This window comes from Leucoraja erinacea, chromosome 2, assembly GCF_028641065.1.
Source record: "Leucoraja erinacea ecotype New England chromosome 2, Leri_hhj_1, whole genome shotgun sequence".
In the NCBI taxonomy this organism is placed as follows: Eukaryota; Metazoa; Chordata; class Chondrichthyes; order Rajiformes; family Rajidae; genus Leucoraja; species Leucoraja erinaceus.
The window spans coordinates 44,749,725-44,763,913 of record NC_073378.1 but is presented as its reverse complement, the minus strand read 5'-3'; the positions used below and the strand labels follow the sequence as shown (position 1 = coordinate 44,763,913).

At 42.3% G+C, this 14,189-nt stretch overlaps 1 protein-coding gene across 2 annotated transcripts in view; it reads right to left on the bottom strand.

The window, feature by feature from the left end:
- cdk14 (cyclin-dependent kinase 14) overlaps positions 1-14,189 on the bottom strand; it is a 659,117-nt gene that overhangs the window by 50,942 nt on the left and 593,986 nt on the right. The gene's annotated exons all lie outside the window — the stretch shown is intronic.

Genomic DNA, 14,189 nt, shown 5'->3' with positions numbered 1-14,189 from the left:
TGTCACTCTCCATCCTAATGAAGAACTCAACCATATTATGTTCGCTCTTGCCCAAGGGGCCACGCACAACAAGAATGCTAACTAACCCTTCCTTACTCAATACCCAGTCTAGAATAGCCTGCTCTCTCGTTGGTTCCTCTACATGTTGGTTTATAAAACTATCCCGCATATATTCCAAGAAATCCTCTTCCTCAGCACCCTTGTCAATTTGATTCACCCAATCTATATGTAGATTGAAGTCACCCATTATAACTGTTTTACCTTTGTTGCACGCATTTCTAATTTCCTGTTTGATGCCATCCCCAACTCCACTACTACTGTTAGGTGGTCTGTACACAACTCCCACTAACGTTTTCTGCCCCTTAGTGTTTCGCAGCTCTGCCCATATCGATTCCACATCCTCAAAGCTAATGTCCTTCCTTTCTATTGCATTAATCTGCTCTCTAACCAGCAACGCTACCCCACCTCCTTTCCCTTTCTGTCTATCCCTCCTGAATATTTAATATCCCTGGATGTTCAGCTCCCAGCCTTGGTCACCCTGGAGCCATGTCTCCGTGATCCCAACTATATCATAGTCATTAATAGTTATCTGCACATTCAACTCATCCACCTTATTACGAATGCTCCTTGCATTGAGACACAAAGCCTTCAGGCTTGTTTTTACAACACTCTTACCCCTTATACTATTATGCTGATCATATCCAACATTACTTTTGAATCCAAAGTTTGAAGGTTCATAACCAACAGCAACACCTAACCCCATTGAGATAATAATGTGCCCACTTGTTTTTGCCGCCAAAGTGGATAGCCTCACATTTATCTTTATGATACTGCATACTGTTTCATTCAGAGATACAAAATGATAACAGGCCTCCTCTGCCCACTGAGTTCACGATGACCTTCGGTCACACATTCACTCAAGGTCTACGTATGTTATCCCACTCACCACACATTAGGGGCAATTTCACAGAGGCCAATTAACCTACAACCCACACATCTTTGGCACTGGCTCTCTGGTGTTGTGACGCCCACCCACCCCACCTCCAACAAAACTTTTTAAAAATGACGTGTTCATGAAAAGCACGCAAAACCAATATAGATAGAAACATAGAAATATAGAAATTAGGTGCAGGAGTAGGCCATTCGGCCCTTCGAGCCTGCACTGCCATTCAATATGATCATGGCTGATCATCCAACTTAGTATCTCGTACCTGCCTTCTCTACATACCCCCTGATCCCCTTTAACCACAAGGACCACATCTAACTCCCTCTTAAATATAACCAATGAACTGGCCTCAACTACTTTCTGTGGCAGAGAATTCCAGAGATTCACCACTCTCTGTGTGAAAAATGTTTTCCTCATCTCGGTTCTAAAGGGTTTCTCCTTTATCCTTAAACTGTGACCCCTTGTTCTGGACTTCCCCAACATCGGGAACAATCTTCCTGCATCTAGCCTGTCCAACCTCTTAAGAATTTTGTAAGTTTCTATAAGATCCCCCCTCATTCTTCTAAATTCTAGCGAGTAATTAATTAATTAAAACACAAATGAGCATTGAACCAAAGAATATTAAACAAAAACCTTTTTTTAAACCGGGAACGGAAGTCCGATCGATTTTTCTTCATCAACCCGCAGCCGGAGGAAATCCCTCTCCGATAAGCAATACAAACATGCATATTAACCCCCCCCCCCCCCCCAAAGGCGCCAAAGTTGCACACATGGCCAGTGGCAGAACTGCAGCGCCGCTGAAAGTAGGTTTTGTAACATCGCCAATCAACGATTTTCCACCAGTTCACTCGCCGTTCTCCTGGGCTGCGAGTGCACCAGGTTTCGTTCCAATCGGTTGAATGTCATAATAGTTAGTGAGTTTTAAAAATCTTAAAAACTGCGTGTGCGCAGATCGATCTCTTCTCGTGACAATCAGCTCCGCGCGGATTAGTCCACACCTTCCTGCACCATCGCGTCTATACTGGAGCTGAGGGTGGCCAGCAAAGGTTTTCACCCATCTTTTCTCCAAGCTCACTCCATCACCACCCACCTTCCCCCACAACTCCTCCCGCCCACACACCCTCTCCCCCACCCCCCACTAACACCCCCCCCCGCCCACACACCCCTCCCCTACACAAGCCTCCCCGCACACACACCCCCCCCCCCACACACACCCCCCACACACCCAGCCCCCACAACCCCCCCGCCACCACACCCCGTGTGCCTCTACAACCCCCCCTTCCCCACAACCCCACAATCTCCCCTCCCCCACAACCCCCCCACTGTACACCCCCCCCCACCACATCCCCCTCCCCCACACCCCCCATTCCCCAACACCACCCTCTCCCCCCCCTCACCCGTACACCTCCCCATCCATGCACACCCCTCCTCCTCTACCACCCTACCCCCCCTCCCCTCCCCCCGCCACACACCCCACTTCTCTCCCCTCCCACACATGAAGAGGAGGGGGAGGGAGTGCTCGGGCATGAGGGGCAATGAGCCACACTTGCGCAGTTAGGGGCTATGGGTGAGTGGTGGAATATTACGTTGGAAATGGGTTACGTTGGGGACCAGGCCTCCCGTGCGGCTGGGACCAGACGGGTCCCACTTAGTCTAGTGTCTTATACAACTGCAACATGACCTCCCAGCTTCTATACACAATACTCTGACTGATAAAGGCCACTGTGCCAAAAGCCTGTTTGACCATCCTATCTACCTGTGACTCCACCTTCAAGGAACCATGCACCTGAACTCCTAGATCCCTCTGCTCTACAACATTCCCATAGCCCTACCATTCACTGTGTAGGTCATGCCCATGTCAGACTTCCCAAAATGCAACACTTCACATTTCTCTGTATTCGATTTAATTAATCATTCCTCAGCCCACCTGGTCAATCAATCAAGATCTTACTGCAATTTTTCACAACCATTTTGACTATCTGCCAAGCTACCCAGTTTTGTATCATCTGCTAACGTGCTAATCTTATCATGTATATTCTCATCCAAATCGTTGATATAGGTGAAAAATAGTAACGGGCCCAGCACCGAACCCTTAGACATAACACTAGTCACAGGCTTTCCACCATCAGCCTCTGCTTCTTTCCATGAAGCTAATTTTCTATCCATTCAGCTATCTCTCCACGGTTCCCATGCAATCTAACCTTCCAGAGCAGCCTACCATGCGGAACCTTGACAAATGCTTTGCTGTTGTTGCATCCGCTGCAGTTGAATGACAGCGTGAGGTTTTCCTGGAAGCACCATTTTATTCCATATCCCAAAGATTTGCTAATTGACAGATTCATTATCTATTGTAAATTATCCCAAGTTTGACAGGGGAGCCAGGCTGGAATTGAACGGCAAGTGCAAGACAATAGGTTCCAGGATAGTAAGTATGCAGGTTTGGGATTAAGGGGTTTGTCCGGTGAGTTAACACAGTCCCAACATCATGGGTGATATCCATCCATGGTTCTGCTGGCTTTCATCAACATGATTTGGACCATTAATTCATATAAATAGATAATTATCTGCAAGTTACTTCATTGCGCGAGGGGCTAAGGAATTTCCGATGAAGTATTAAGGATTCATCGGAATATTACATTTCTGGCTTTAGAATTTAACTCCCCTTTTTGAGGGCTTCTCATTTTTCAACTTCTATAACTTATGAGACATTTTAATTGTGAGCTCTTTATATATTTGCAGAAAAATTCTTAAATTTTTCTACCTTGACGTATCTTAAGTTGCATAAAATGCAGTTTCACTGGTGGTGAGCCAGATTGTGTATGAAAGGATCAAGTAAATGTCGCCACTGATAAATCATACTAACATATATTTAAGAAAATATTAAACAGAATTATTTTAAAAATGTATAAATCGGTCATCATATTCCATTGGGATTATGGCAGAGGTGATATCTGTCCTGATCAGGAATAGTCCAAAAGAAGGTTATTAGCTATGACGGAGCTGAACATGTTGCTAGGGCAACGGAAACAACATGTTATATAACTGTTTTTGAGTTAATTGAAATACAGCATAAACATAGCCAAAGACACAGGAACTTATTTACAAGATAGCACACAAATTATTTGCATGTTGAGCTCCAAAACTGTTAATGTGAATTGCATTTCGGTAAAGTTACTATGTTGTGGAGAAACAGATGTGCTATAACATCCTCCTGTCCAGCCAACAATACTGTATGAACACCTACATTTATACAGCACCTTGCTCACTTCAAGATACATGCATCTTGCTCACTTCAAGATACATTACTCACTTCAAGATACTGCTCAACAGTTTAGAGTTACAGCATGGAACAGGCCTGCATACTAGGAATGATTTACAAAGGCCAATGAAGCTACAAAGCCACATGTTTTGGGATGTGCGAGCAAACTAGAACACCGAGAGGAAACCCACATAGTCAGAAGCAGGTCATACAAACTTCACACAAATAGCAGCCCAGGTCAGGATCAAACCCATATCTCTAGTGCTGTGAGCCAGCAGCTCTACCAGCTGTCCTACTGTGCTGCCCATTAAAGGCAAGAGTTATCAGAAGTCAATTTGCTTTTGAATTTGTGCATTTCTTCAGTATGTAAGAGTTTTGGAGAAATTCATGTTTACATTTCAGAATGCTTAGCGAATTCTGGCTAATGTTAGTGCGTAGCAGGTGTGGGTAAAGTCTCGAACAATACCAAAAGTTTTGTTTGGGTAATGTTAGCATAGTTGAAATTATTTTCATATTTTGTTCTGTCTCGCCTAATGAAATAAATTTTCATTAGCCGACAAATAGTATTGGGTAGGCTAATGGGACTGAAGGATGATAAATCCCCTGGGTCTGATGGTCTGCATCCGAGGGTCCTCAGGGAGGTGGCTCTAGAACTAGTGGACGCATTGGTGATCATTTTCCAATGTTCAATAGATTCAGGATCAGTTCCTGTGGATTGGAGGATAGCTAATGTTATCCCACTTTTCAAGAAAGGAGCGAGAGAGAAAACGGGGAATTACAGACCAGTTAGCCTGACTTCGGTGGTGGGAAAGATGCTGGAGTCAATTATTAAAGAGGTAATAATGGGGCATTTGGATAGCAGTAAAAGGATTAGTCCAAGTCAACATGGATTTATGAAAGGGAAATCATGCTTGACTAATCTTCTGGAATTTTTTGAGGATGTGACAAGTAAAATAGATGAAGGGGTGCCAGTGGATGTAGTGTATCTAGACTTTCAGAAAGCCTTTGATAAGGTCCCGCACGGGAGACTGGTGACTAAAATTAGAGCATATGGTATTGGGGGTAGGGTGTTGACATGGATAGAAAATTGGTTCGCAGACCGGAAGCAAAGTGTAGGAAGTGAACGGGTCCTTTTCAGAATGGCAGGCAGTGGCGAGTGGAGTGCCGCAAGGCTCGGTGTTGGGGTCGCAACTGTTTACCATTTATATTAATGATTTGGAAGAGGGAATTAGGAGCAACACTAGCAAGTTTGCGGATGACACAAAGCTGGGTGGCAGTGTGAACTGTGAAGAGGATGCTAGGAGGTTGCAGGGTGACCTGGACAGGTTGAGTGAGTGGGCAGATGTGTGGCAGATGCAGTATCATAAAGATAAATGTGAGGTTATCCACTTTGGCGGCAAAAACAAGAGGGCAGGTTATTATCTCAATAGGGTTAGGTGTTGCTGTTGGATATGAACCTTCAAACTTTGCATTCAAAAGTAATGTTGGATATGATCAGCATAATAGTATAAGAGGTAAGAGTGTTGTAAAAACAAGCCTGAAGGCTTTGTGTCTCAATGCAAGGAGCATTCGTAATAAGGTGGATGAGTTGAATGTGCAGATAGCTATTAATGACTATGATATAGTTGGGATCACGGAGACATGGCTCCAGGGTGACCAAGGCTGGGAGCTGAACATCCAGGGATATTCTGGGAGAAATTCAGAGACCAGCAGAGGAGGGCAAAGGGCTTAATTAGGAAAGGGAAAATAGATTATGAAAGAAAAAACTGGCAGGGAACATAAAACTGACTGCAAAAGCTAGAAATATAGATATGTAAAACAGAGAAAAAGATTAGTTGGAAAATAGTTTTATAAACAAATGTAGAGGAACCAATGCAGAGCAGGCTATTCAGAAATTGAGTAATGTGAAGGGTTGATCATGGGGCACAAGGACATGGCAGACAAATTGAATAACTACTTTGGTTCTGTCTTCACTAAGGAAGACATAAGTAATCTGCCAGAAATAGCAGGGGATCGGGGGTCAAATGAGATGGAGGAACTGAGTGAAATCCAGGTTAGCCGGGAAGTGGTGTTGGGTAAATTGAATGGATTAAAGGCCAATAAATCCCCAGGGCCAGATAGGCTGCATCCCAGAGTACTTAAGGAAGTAGCCCCAGAAATAGTGGATGCATTAGTGATAATTTTTCAAAACTCTTTAGATTCTGGAGTAGTTCCTGAGGATTGGAGGGTAGCTAATGTAACACCACTTTTTAAAAAGGGAGGGAGAGAGAAAACGGGGAATTACAGACCAGTTAGTCTAACGTCGGTAGTGGGGAAACTGCTAGAATCAGTTATTAAAGATGGGATGGCAGCACATTTGGAAAGTGGTGAAATCATTGGACAAGGTCAGCATGGATTTATGAAGGGTAAATCATGTCTGACGAATCTTATAGAATTTTTCGAGGATGTAACTAGTAGAGTGGATAAGGGAGAACCAGTGGATGTGTTATATCTGGACTTTCAGAAGGCTTTCGACAAGGTCCCACATAAGAGATTAGTATACAAACTTAAAGCACACGGTATTGGGGGTTCAGTATTGATGTGGATAGAGAACTGGCTGGCAGACAGGAAGCAAAGAGTAGGAGTAAACGGGTCCTTTTCACAATGGCAGGCAGTGACTAATGAATTACCGCAAGGCTCAGTTCTGGGACCCCAGCTATTTACGATATATATTAATGATTTGGACGAGGGAATTGAATGCAATATCTCCAAGTTTGCGGATGACACTGCGAGGAGGATGCTAGGAGGCTGCAAGGTGACTTGGATAGGCTGGGTGAGTGGGCAAATGCATGGCAGATGCAGTATAATGTGGATAAATGTGAGGTTATCCACTTTGGTGGCAAAAACAGGAAAGTAGATTATTATCTGAATGGTGGCGATTAGGAAAGGGGGAGATGCAACGAGACCTGGGTGTCATGGTACACCAGTCATTAAAAGTAGGCATGCAGGTGCTGCAGGCAGTGAAGAAGGCGAATGGTATGTTAGCATTCATAGCAAAAGGATTTGAGCAGGGAGGTTCCACTGCAGTTGTACAGGGTCTTGGTGAGACCACACCTGGAGTGAGTTTTGGTCTCCTAATCTGAAGAAAGACATTCTTGCCATAGAGGGAGTACAGAGAAGGTTCACCAGACTGATTCCTGGGATGTCAGGACTTTCATATGAAGAAAGACTGGATAGACTCGGTTTGTACTCGCTAGCATTTAGAAGATTGAGGGGGGATCTTATAGAAACTTACAAAATTCTTTAGGGGTTGGACAGGCTAGTTGCAGGAAGATTGTTCCCGATGTTGGGGAAGTCCAGAACAAGGGGTCACAGTTTAAGGATAAAGGGGAAATCTTTTAGGACCGAGATGAGGAAAACATTTTTCACACAGAGAGTGGTGAATCTGTGGAATTCTCTGCCACAGAAGATAGTTGAGGCCAGTTCATTGGCTATATTTAAGAGGGAGTTAGATGTGGTCCTTGTGGCTAAGGGGATCAGGGGGTATGGAGAGAAGGCAGGTACAGGATACTGAGTTGGATGATCAGTCATGATCATATTGAATGGCGGTGCAGGCTCGAAGGGCCGAATGGCCTACACCTGCACCTATTTCTATATTTCTATGTTTCTATCTATATTGCTTTCACGTGCTTTTCATGAACGCGTCATTTTAAAAAAGTTTTGTTGTAGGTGGGGTGGGTGGGCGTCACAGCACCAGAGAGCCAGTGCCAAAGATGTGTGGGTTGTAGGTTAATTGGCCTCTGTGAAATTGCCCCTAATGTGTGGTGAGTGGGATAACATACGTAGAACTTGAGTGAATGTGTGACCGAAGGTCATCGTGAACTCAGTGGGCAGAGGAGGCCTGTTATCATTTTGTATCTCTGAATGAAACTAAATTTTAATCTTTTCTCACTGGTTTCCAAATAGTGCAGATCAGAGATATTTGGAAATGGTGTAGGAAGGAACTGCGGATGCTGGTTTAAACCAAAGATATACACAAAAAGCTGGAGCACTCCACGCGTCAGGCAGCATCACTGGAGAAAAGGAATAAGTGACGTTTTGGGTTGAGACACTTCTTCTGACTGTGAGCCTGGGGAACGGGAACCGAGAGATATAGGAGGTACATAGGACAATAGGAATGAAAGATATGCAAAAAGCAACAATGAACAAGGAAAGGTGGAGCCCACAATGGGCCATTGGTGGCTGCGTAGTACGTTATAACAAGTTATACAGACAGTGAAACTCAACAGGACGACAGTGAAACTAGTACGACGGCTCGGGTGGGGGAGGGATGGAGAGAGAGAGGATTCAAGGGTAACTTGAAGTTTGAGAAATCAATATTCATAACGCTGCTGGCCCAAGTGAAATAAATGAAGTGGTGACAAGGTCTTCTGACGGTTCTAGCTGTCAGACGGTTGTTGGGATGATCTGTGGGCAGTGTCTTACTTTACCATATGTGTAGCCAATCGCTTCCTGCTGCATCTTAAAGAAGGGGTGCCGCAACAATTCAAGGCAGTTTTTAGGGCGCGTGAAACCAGCAGGCAGTTAGTTGCAAGGGTGGGCTAAGTTCAGTGTAACTTGGCCCGCTGGCTTGCTCACAATGACAGAGGTTTCAGATAATTGCATTAAATGCTTTTCAGCTACATCTCTCAGTGTGACATCAGAGCCTAAGAAAGTTAATTTAATTAGAGATTACATGAAAACAGAAAATGCTGGAAATACTCAATAAGTTGGACTGTATCTGACAAGAGAGAAAAACAAAGTTCACACTCTGAGCCGGTGAGCTTTCATGCAACAATGGTTCATGGTCCCAACAGCAGCTGATATATGCCGTTAATTAAGCCATTTACCCTAACCCAAATAACCATAAAAAACTGCTCTTTAAAGAAGAATGGGTAAAAGTGCTTTCAATGATAATTATACTTGCACCCTTCCTTTTCATTAAGGATACCTGCTGACTGTGAATCAAAGAGATACTTTTTGAAAGAAGGCAATTAGAATAGTCACCTTAAATAATGTAATTAAACAATTTGAAAGACAATTCCACAAATTTTCTTTGCAAGTTGTGATAAGTAGCTCAGACCATAGAGCAGTATTAACAAAAATGTTATTTCACCTGGTGTGACAGAGCATCTGTAATAAAAACTCTAGCCCATTGTTTAGTTTCAGCAAAAGCGTTGCTATCAAAATAATATTCACTGAAGCTCTCATAAAAAGTATGTGCAGTCACTTTTTAAAACAAAATTGTGAACCAGAGAAAATGTGAAAGCCAGGCAACAATTGGGGGAGGGGCGAGGAGAGGAAAATGGCACTCTATATCATTTCAATCCTGCATTCCAGTTACAGCTCCAGTGTCTATATAACGCCGCCATAGAATCTGAATCAGATATTCATTTAATCATTGAAAGAACATCTGAAGATAAATCACAGTTTAAAGATTTGGAGTTTGCAAAAAAACTCCTTACTAAAAAAAAATATCATAACTGGTTATAAAGCCAACTCCAGCAGAGGCCTTTGTTTTGCTTATTGAAGCTCAATTGTGGAATTATTATAGGTCTGGGACTCATTTACCATGAAATTGTTCACAGATTTGCTGTGAGGTCAGGAATTCCTGTTTTGGGAGTTATTCTGGAAAGAATGGTCCCATTTTGAACATCACTAAAAATCAAGCATTAAAATCTCAATCACTGAATGAGCACCTGCTGCGGAATAAGAATTAAACATATTCCCACCACGCTTATCGGAATATGTGAAAAGGATTTAGTACAGAAATTTAATGTTTTCACAAGGTGGGTAGCCACAGTGTTGCTAACAGGCAGCTTCACCAAGGGCTTTGCTGCTGCAATGCATAACAACAGAGCCTTTGAAGTTGAAGTCTTTAGACTTTGAACTATGCAAGGCTGTCCGCTGCATATAGATTAACTGCGCTGCCAACAATTTCACTTAGCTCTGTTTTAGACTGAAAGCAGAATGGTTTGCAACTCCAGTCAGAAATACATGCATCAATGCACAACCAAAACAACATAAACTCGGAATGCTTTTGCTAAAAGCAACCTATTTCAATGTAATTTTAAAGTAAAATCTTCAGAGGGAAAAGGGAAAATTCTATTTGTAGGAATATCCATCATGGCACACACGGGTGATACATCATTGTGTCATTAAGAGTGAAAATAAAATCCTCAGCTGATCTGATTTTTCATTTTATATGAACATTTTTATATTTTTTGACTATTAATATTTAATTTTGACCAACATTTTTGTGTTATGGGTAATTTTACATAACAATTTAAATGAGTCATCCACCTCTTCATTAACAAATTGTATGTTAATTGATGAACATCATATCAGTCTTTTTAAAGCTTGAGGGAAAAAAATCCTAGAAACCCCTGGGAATCTGAAGAATAATGCCATGTAATGTGGTCTGCTTTTGGAGACCCGAAATGTGACCTTTCTCAGGAAAGCACTGGGAATCAGGGAAATAACGCCACGTAACATGGTCTTGTTCTGAAGACCTCAAATGTGATCTTTGTCAGCTGACTCTCAAAGTTGCAGACAGGAATAATAAAATGAGGATGAGTTTCTTGCACTGAGCGTTGATGAGTAAGGTGTAGATTGAACAGAGATTTCACAGCAGCAATCCCTTCTTTAAAATGCACTGTTGTGCGAATGAGCAAGAGTACAATGTACTGCACATGACATAGAAAATGGCAAAAGGGAGCAGTATTTGGCTTTGCTTCAAAGATCTGTCTTTATCTTTATGCAGAGAGAGGACCACTTGGTTGACTGATTGGAAGCTTGGGCAGAAGCCATGGACCAGCATGACCAATGTCCTCTGCAAGGCATGGAAAAAATATTGTGAAACCTATTTGAAAAGCATCAAATTAAAAAAGGTCAAGTGATGTTAAACAAGTCAGCCATGATTTATACTTCTGTTATTGTCACTATTTCATAGAAACATAGAAACACAGAAATTAGGTGCAGGAGTAGGCCATTCGGCCCTTCGAGCCAGCACCGCCATGCAAGGTGATCATGGCTGATCATCCACTCAGTATCCTGTACCTGCCTTCTCTCCATACCCCCTGATCCCTTTAGCCACAAGGGCCACATCTAACTCCCTCTTAAATATAGCCAATGAACTGGCCTCAATTACCTCCTGTGGCAGTGCATTCCAGAGATTCACCACTCTGTGTGAAAAATGTTTTTCTCATCTCAGTCCTAAAAGATTTCCCCCTTATCCTTGAACTGTGACCCCTTGTTCTGGACTTCCCCAACATCGGGAACAACCTTCCTGCATCTAGCCTGTCCAACACCTTAAGAATTTTGTAAGTTTCTATAAATCCCCCCTAAATCTTCTAAATTCTAGCGAGTACAAGCCGAGTCTATCCAGTCTTTCTTCATATGAAAGTCCTGACATCCCGGGAATCAGTCTGGTGAAACTTCTCTGTATTCCCACTATGGCAAAATGTCTTTCCTCAGATTAGGAGACCAAAACTGTACGCAATACTCCAGGTGTGGTCTCACCAAGACCCTGTACAACTGCAGTAGAACCTCCCTGCTCCTATACTCAAATCCTTTTGCTATGAATGCTAACATACCATTCGCTTTCTTCACTGCCTGCTGCACCTGCATGCCTACTTTCAATGACTGGTGTACCATGACACCCAGATCTCGTTGCATCTCCCCTTTTCCTAATCGGCCACCGTTCAGAAATTGAATGCTGTTAATTAAGCGACACACTTAATAAAATAATAATTATTGTATCTTTCTAATCACAACCGAAGTCAGTTGGGAACTGACAGAGCAAATTGTAAAAGTTCAAAACGAATTAAAAAATAATGACTGTTAGTTACTTCCCACTATTTACATGAATTATCATAGAAACATACAGCGTGGAAACAGGCCATTCGACCCTACTTATCCAAGCTGACCAGTGGGCACCCTTCCGTGCTAATCTTAGCTCTCAGTGCCTGGTAATGAACCAATTTCTGACAATACCAGGATTTTTACCATTAGCATGCAAAAGAATATATTATGGGGCCAGAATAGTAAAAAAAATTCAGTTGAATGTTGCCATATGACTTTCATCAAATTTCCCCTATCCTTTCCCATTCTCCGTGGCCTACTATAGATACATAGAAAATAGGTGCAGGAGTAGGCCATTTGGCCCTTCGAGCCTGCACTGCCATTCAATATGATCATGGCTGATCATCCAACTCAGTATCCCGTACCTGCCTTCTATCCATACCCCCTGATACTATGGTACATCTATTTCTGGAATAAAAACAAAAAATGATGGAAATATTCAACACTCTAAGCAGTAAGAAATAATTGTTTTTAATAATTTCAGGTTCATGTGACCATTGACAAGAAGCTCACCGCCACCTCTCCCAATGTCTCTGTTGCTGAATGACCATACTGCTCGTTCTGCATTCTGTATATGATGAACAAAAAATTATTTTGCGTCTTGGGAATGCCAACATCCTTGACACATTAATTCTGTTCCTTCGGTTCTAACCCCTTCCCAATTTGAGGTTCACAAAACAGTTCATCACCTTGATGTCCTTTATTGCATTGAGTACATCTTTATTAACCCATAATCTTCCATGAACTAAATTCATCTAAATTTTCCTCCATAGTACTGGATGTCTTTCAGCTTTGTGAATCAGCCTGTTGTGAAACTCTTATCCCTTATTACTCCCAGACTTGATCCTACATGTAAATGCTGGTCATTAAACTCCTTAAATCTGAAGTTACCAAAATTTCAGCTACCCATGTTCTAATTCATTGAATACTGATCACCCATCATGCGTGTGAATATTGAATTATGTGCACCGCCATCCCCATCCCCATCGTGCCAAATCATAGTTACACAAAAAGCTATAGCAATAGCCTTGCGGATTATAGCACATCACATGCTCATCCAGATCCCTTATAATTGCAAATCATAAAGCTGCAGATGCTGAAATGAAAACACAAAGACAAGCAACCCTCAACAGGTCAGGCAGCATCTGTAGACGGAGAAACAGTTAATGCCTGGGACCCTTCATCAGAATTGTTTCTCCCTCCTACACCACTTTCAAAAGTAAGTTCGAGGCACCTGCTATTCTTTAGATGAAAATCAGTTCCTCATTAATCCATTCAGCTGTTACTTTATACCTACACCTCCTAATTATTGACCGCTGGTGAAGATTCTAATCCAAATTTCACACATCCCGATTATATCTTGCCTCAGTCCTTCTACTCTAACATGAACAACCTCAGCCCAGTTAATCTTTCCCCATAATTATACTTCTCAATCCCTGAGGGCATCCTTATAAATCTTGCTCGCGCTAACAGCTTCTTCTTGTAAAGTGACAGCATAGAAAAGACAATATTTAGCTGAGATCTAATGAGTATTTTGGACATGGATTGAATCATATTCCATCTGGACTAATATGCCCACTCTCACCATCCATGTTCTTCCTGTTACTAGACTCACTGGAGGAATGAGACACATCTTCATTAAGACATACAAGATTCCAAGAGGGATTGTCAAGATTGACACAGGAGCTTGTTTCCTATATCTAAAGAGTTAGAACCCAAGGTATAATCCCAAGATATCAGATTGATTTTTTTTATGATTGAGGTTGAGATGATAATGTTTTTTTAATATTATTGGACAGGGCACAAGGGAATGTACAGTGAAGAGGATGGAACAAATGATCAGCCAGAGTGCAACTGGTGCAACGTTTTAAAGAGAGTTTTCATCAACATGGCCTACTGTTACTTCTAACTCTTAGGTCATTTAAGAAGCTTTTGGATAGGCACATGGGATATACAGGAAATGCAGGGATATGGATTATGTGCAGGCAGGTAAGAGCTAGTCTTGCCATCCTCTTCGGCACAGACATTGTGAGCCCAAAGGCCTGTCTGTACTGTACTTTTTTTATGTTCTATGTAAGATCTTAATCTCTCCAATGCTTGGTC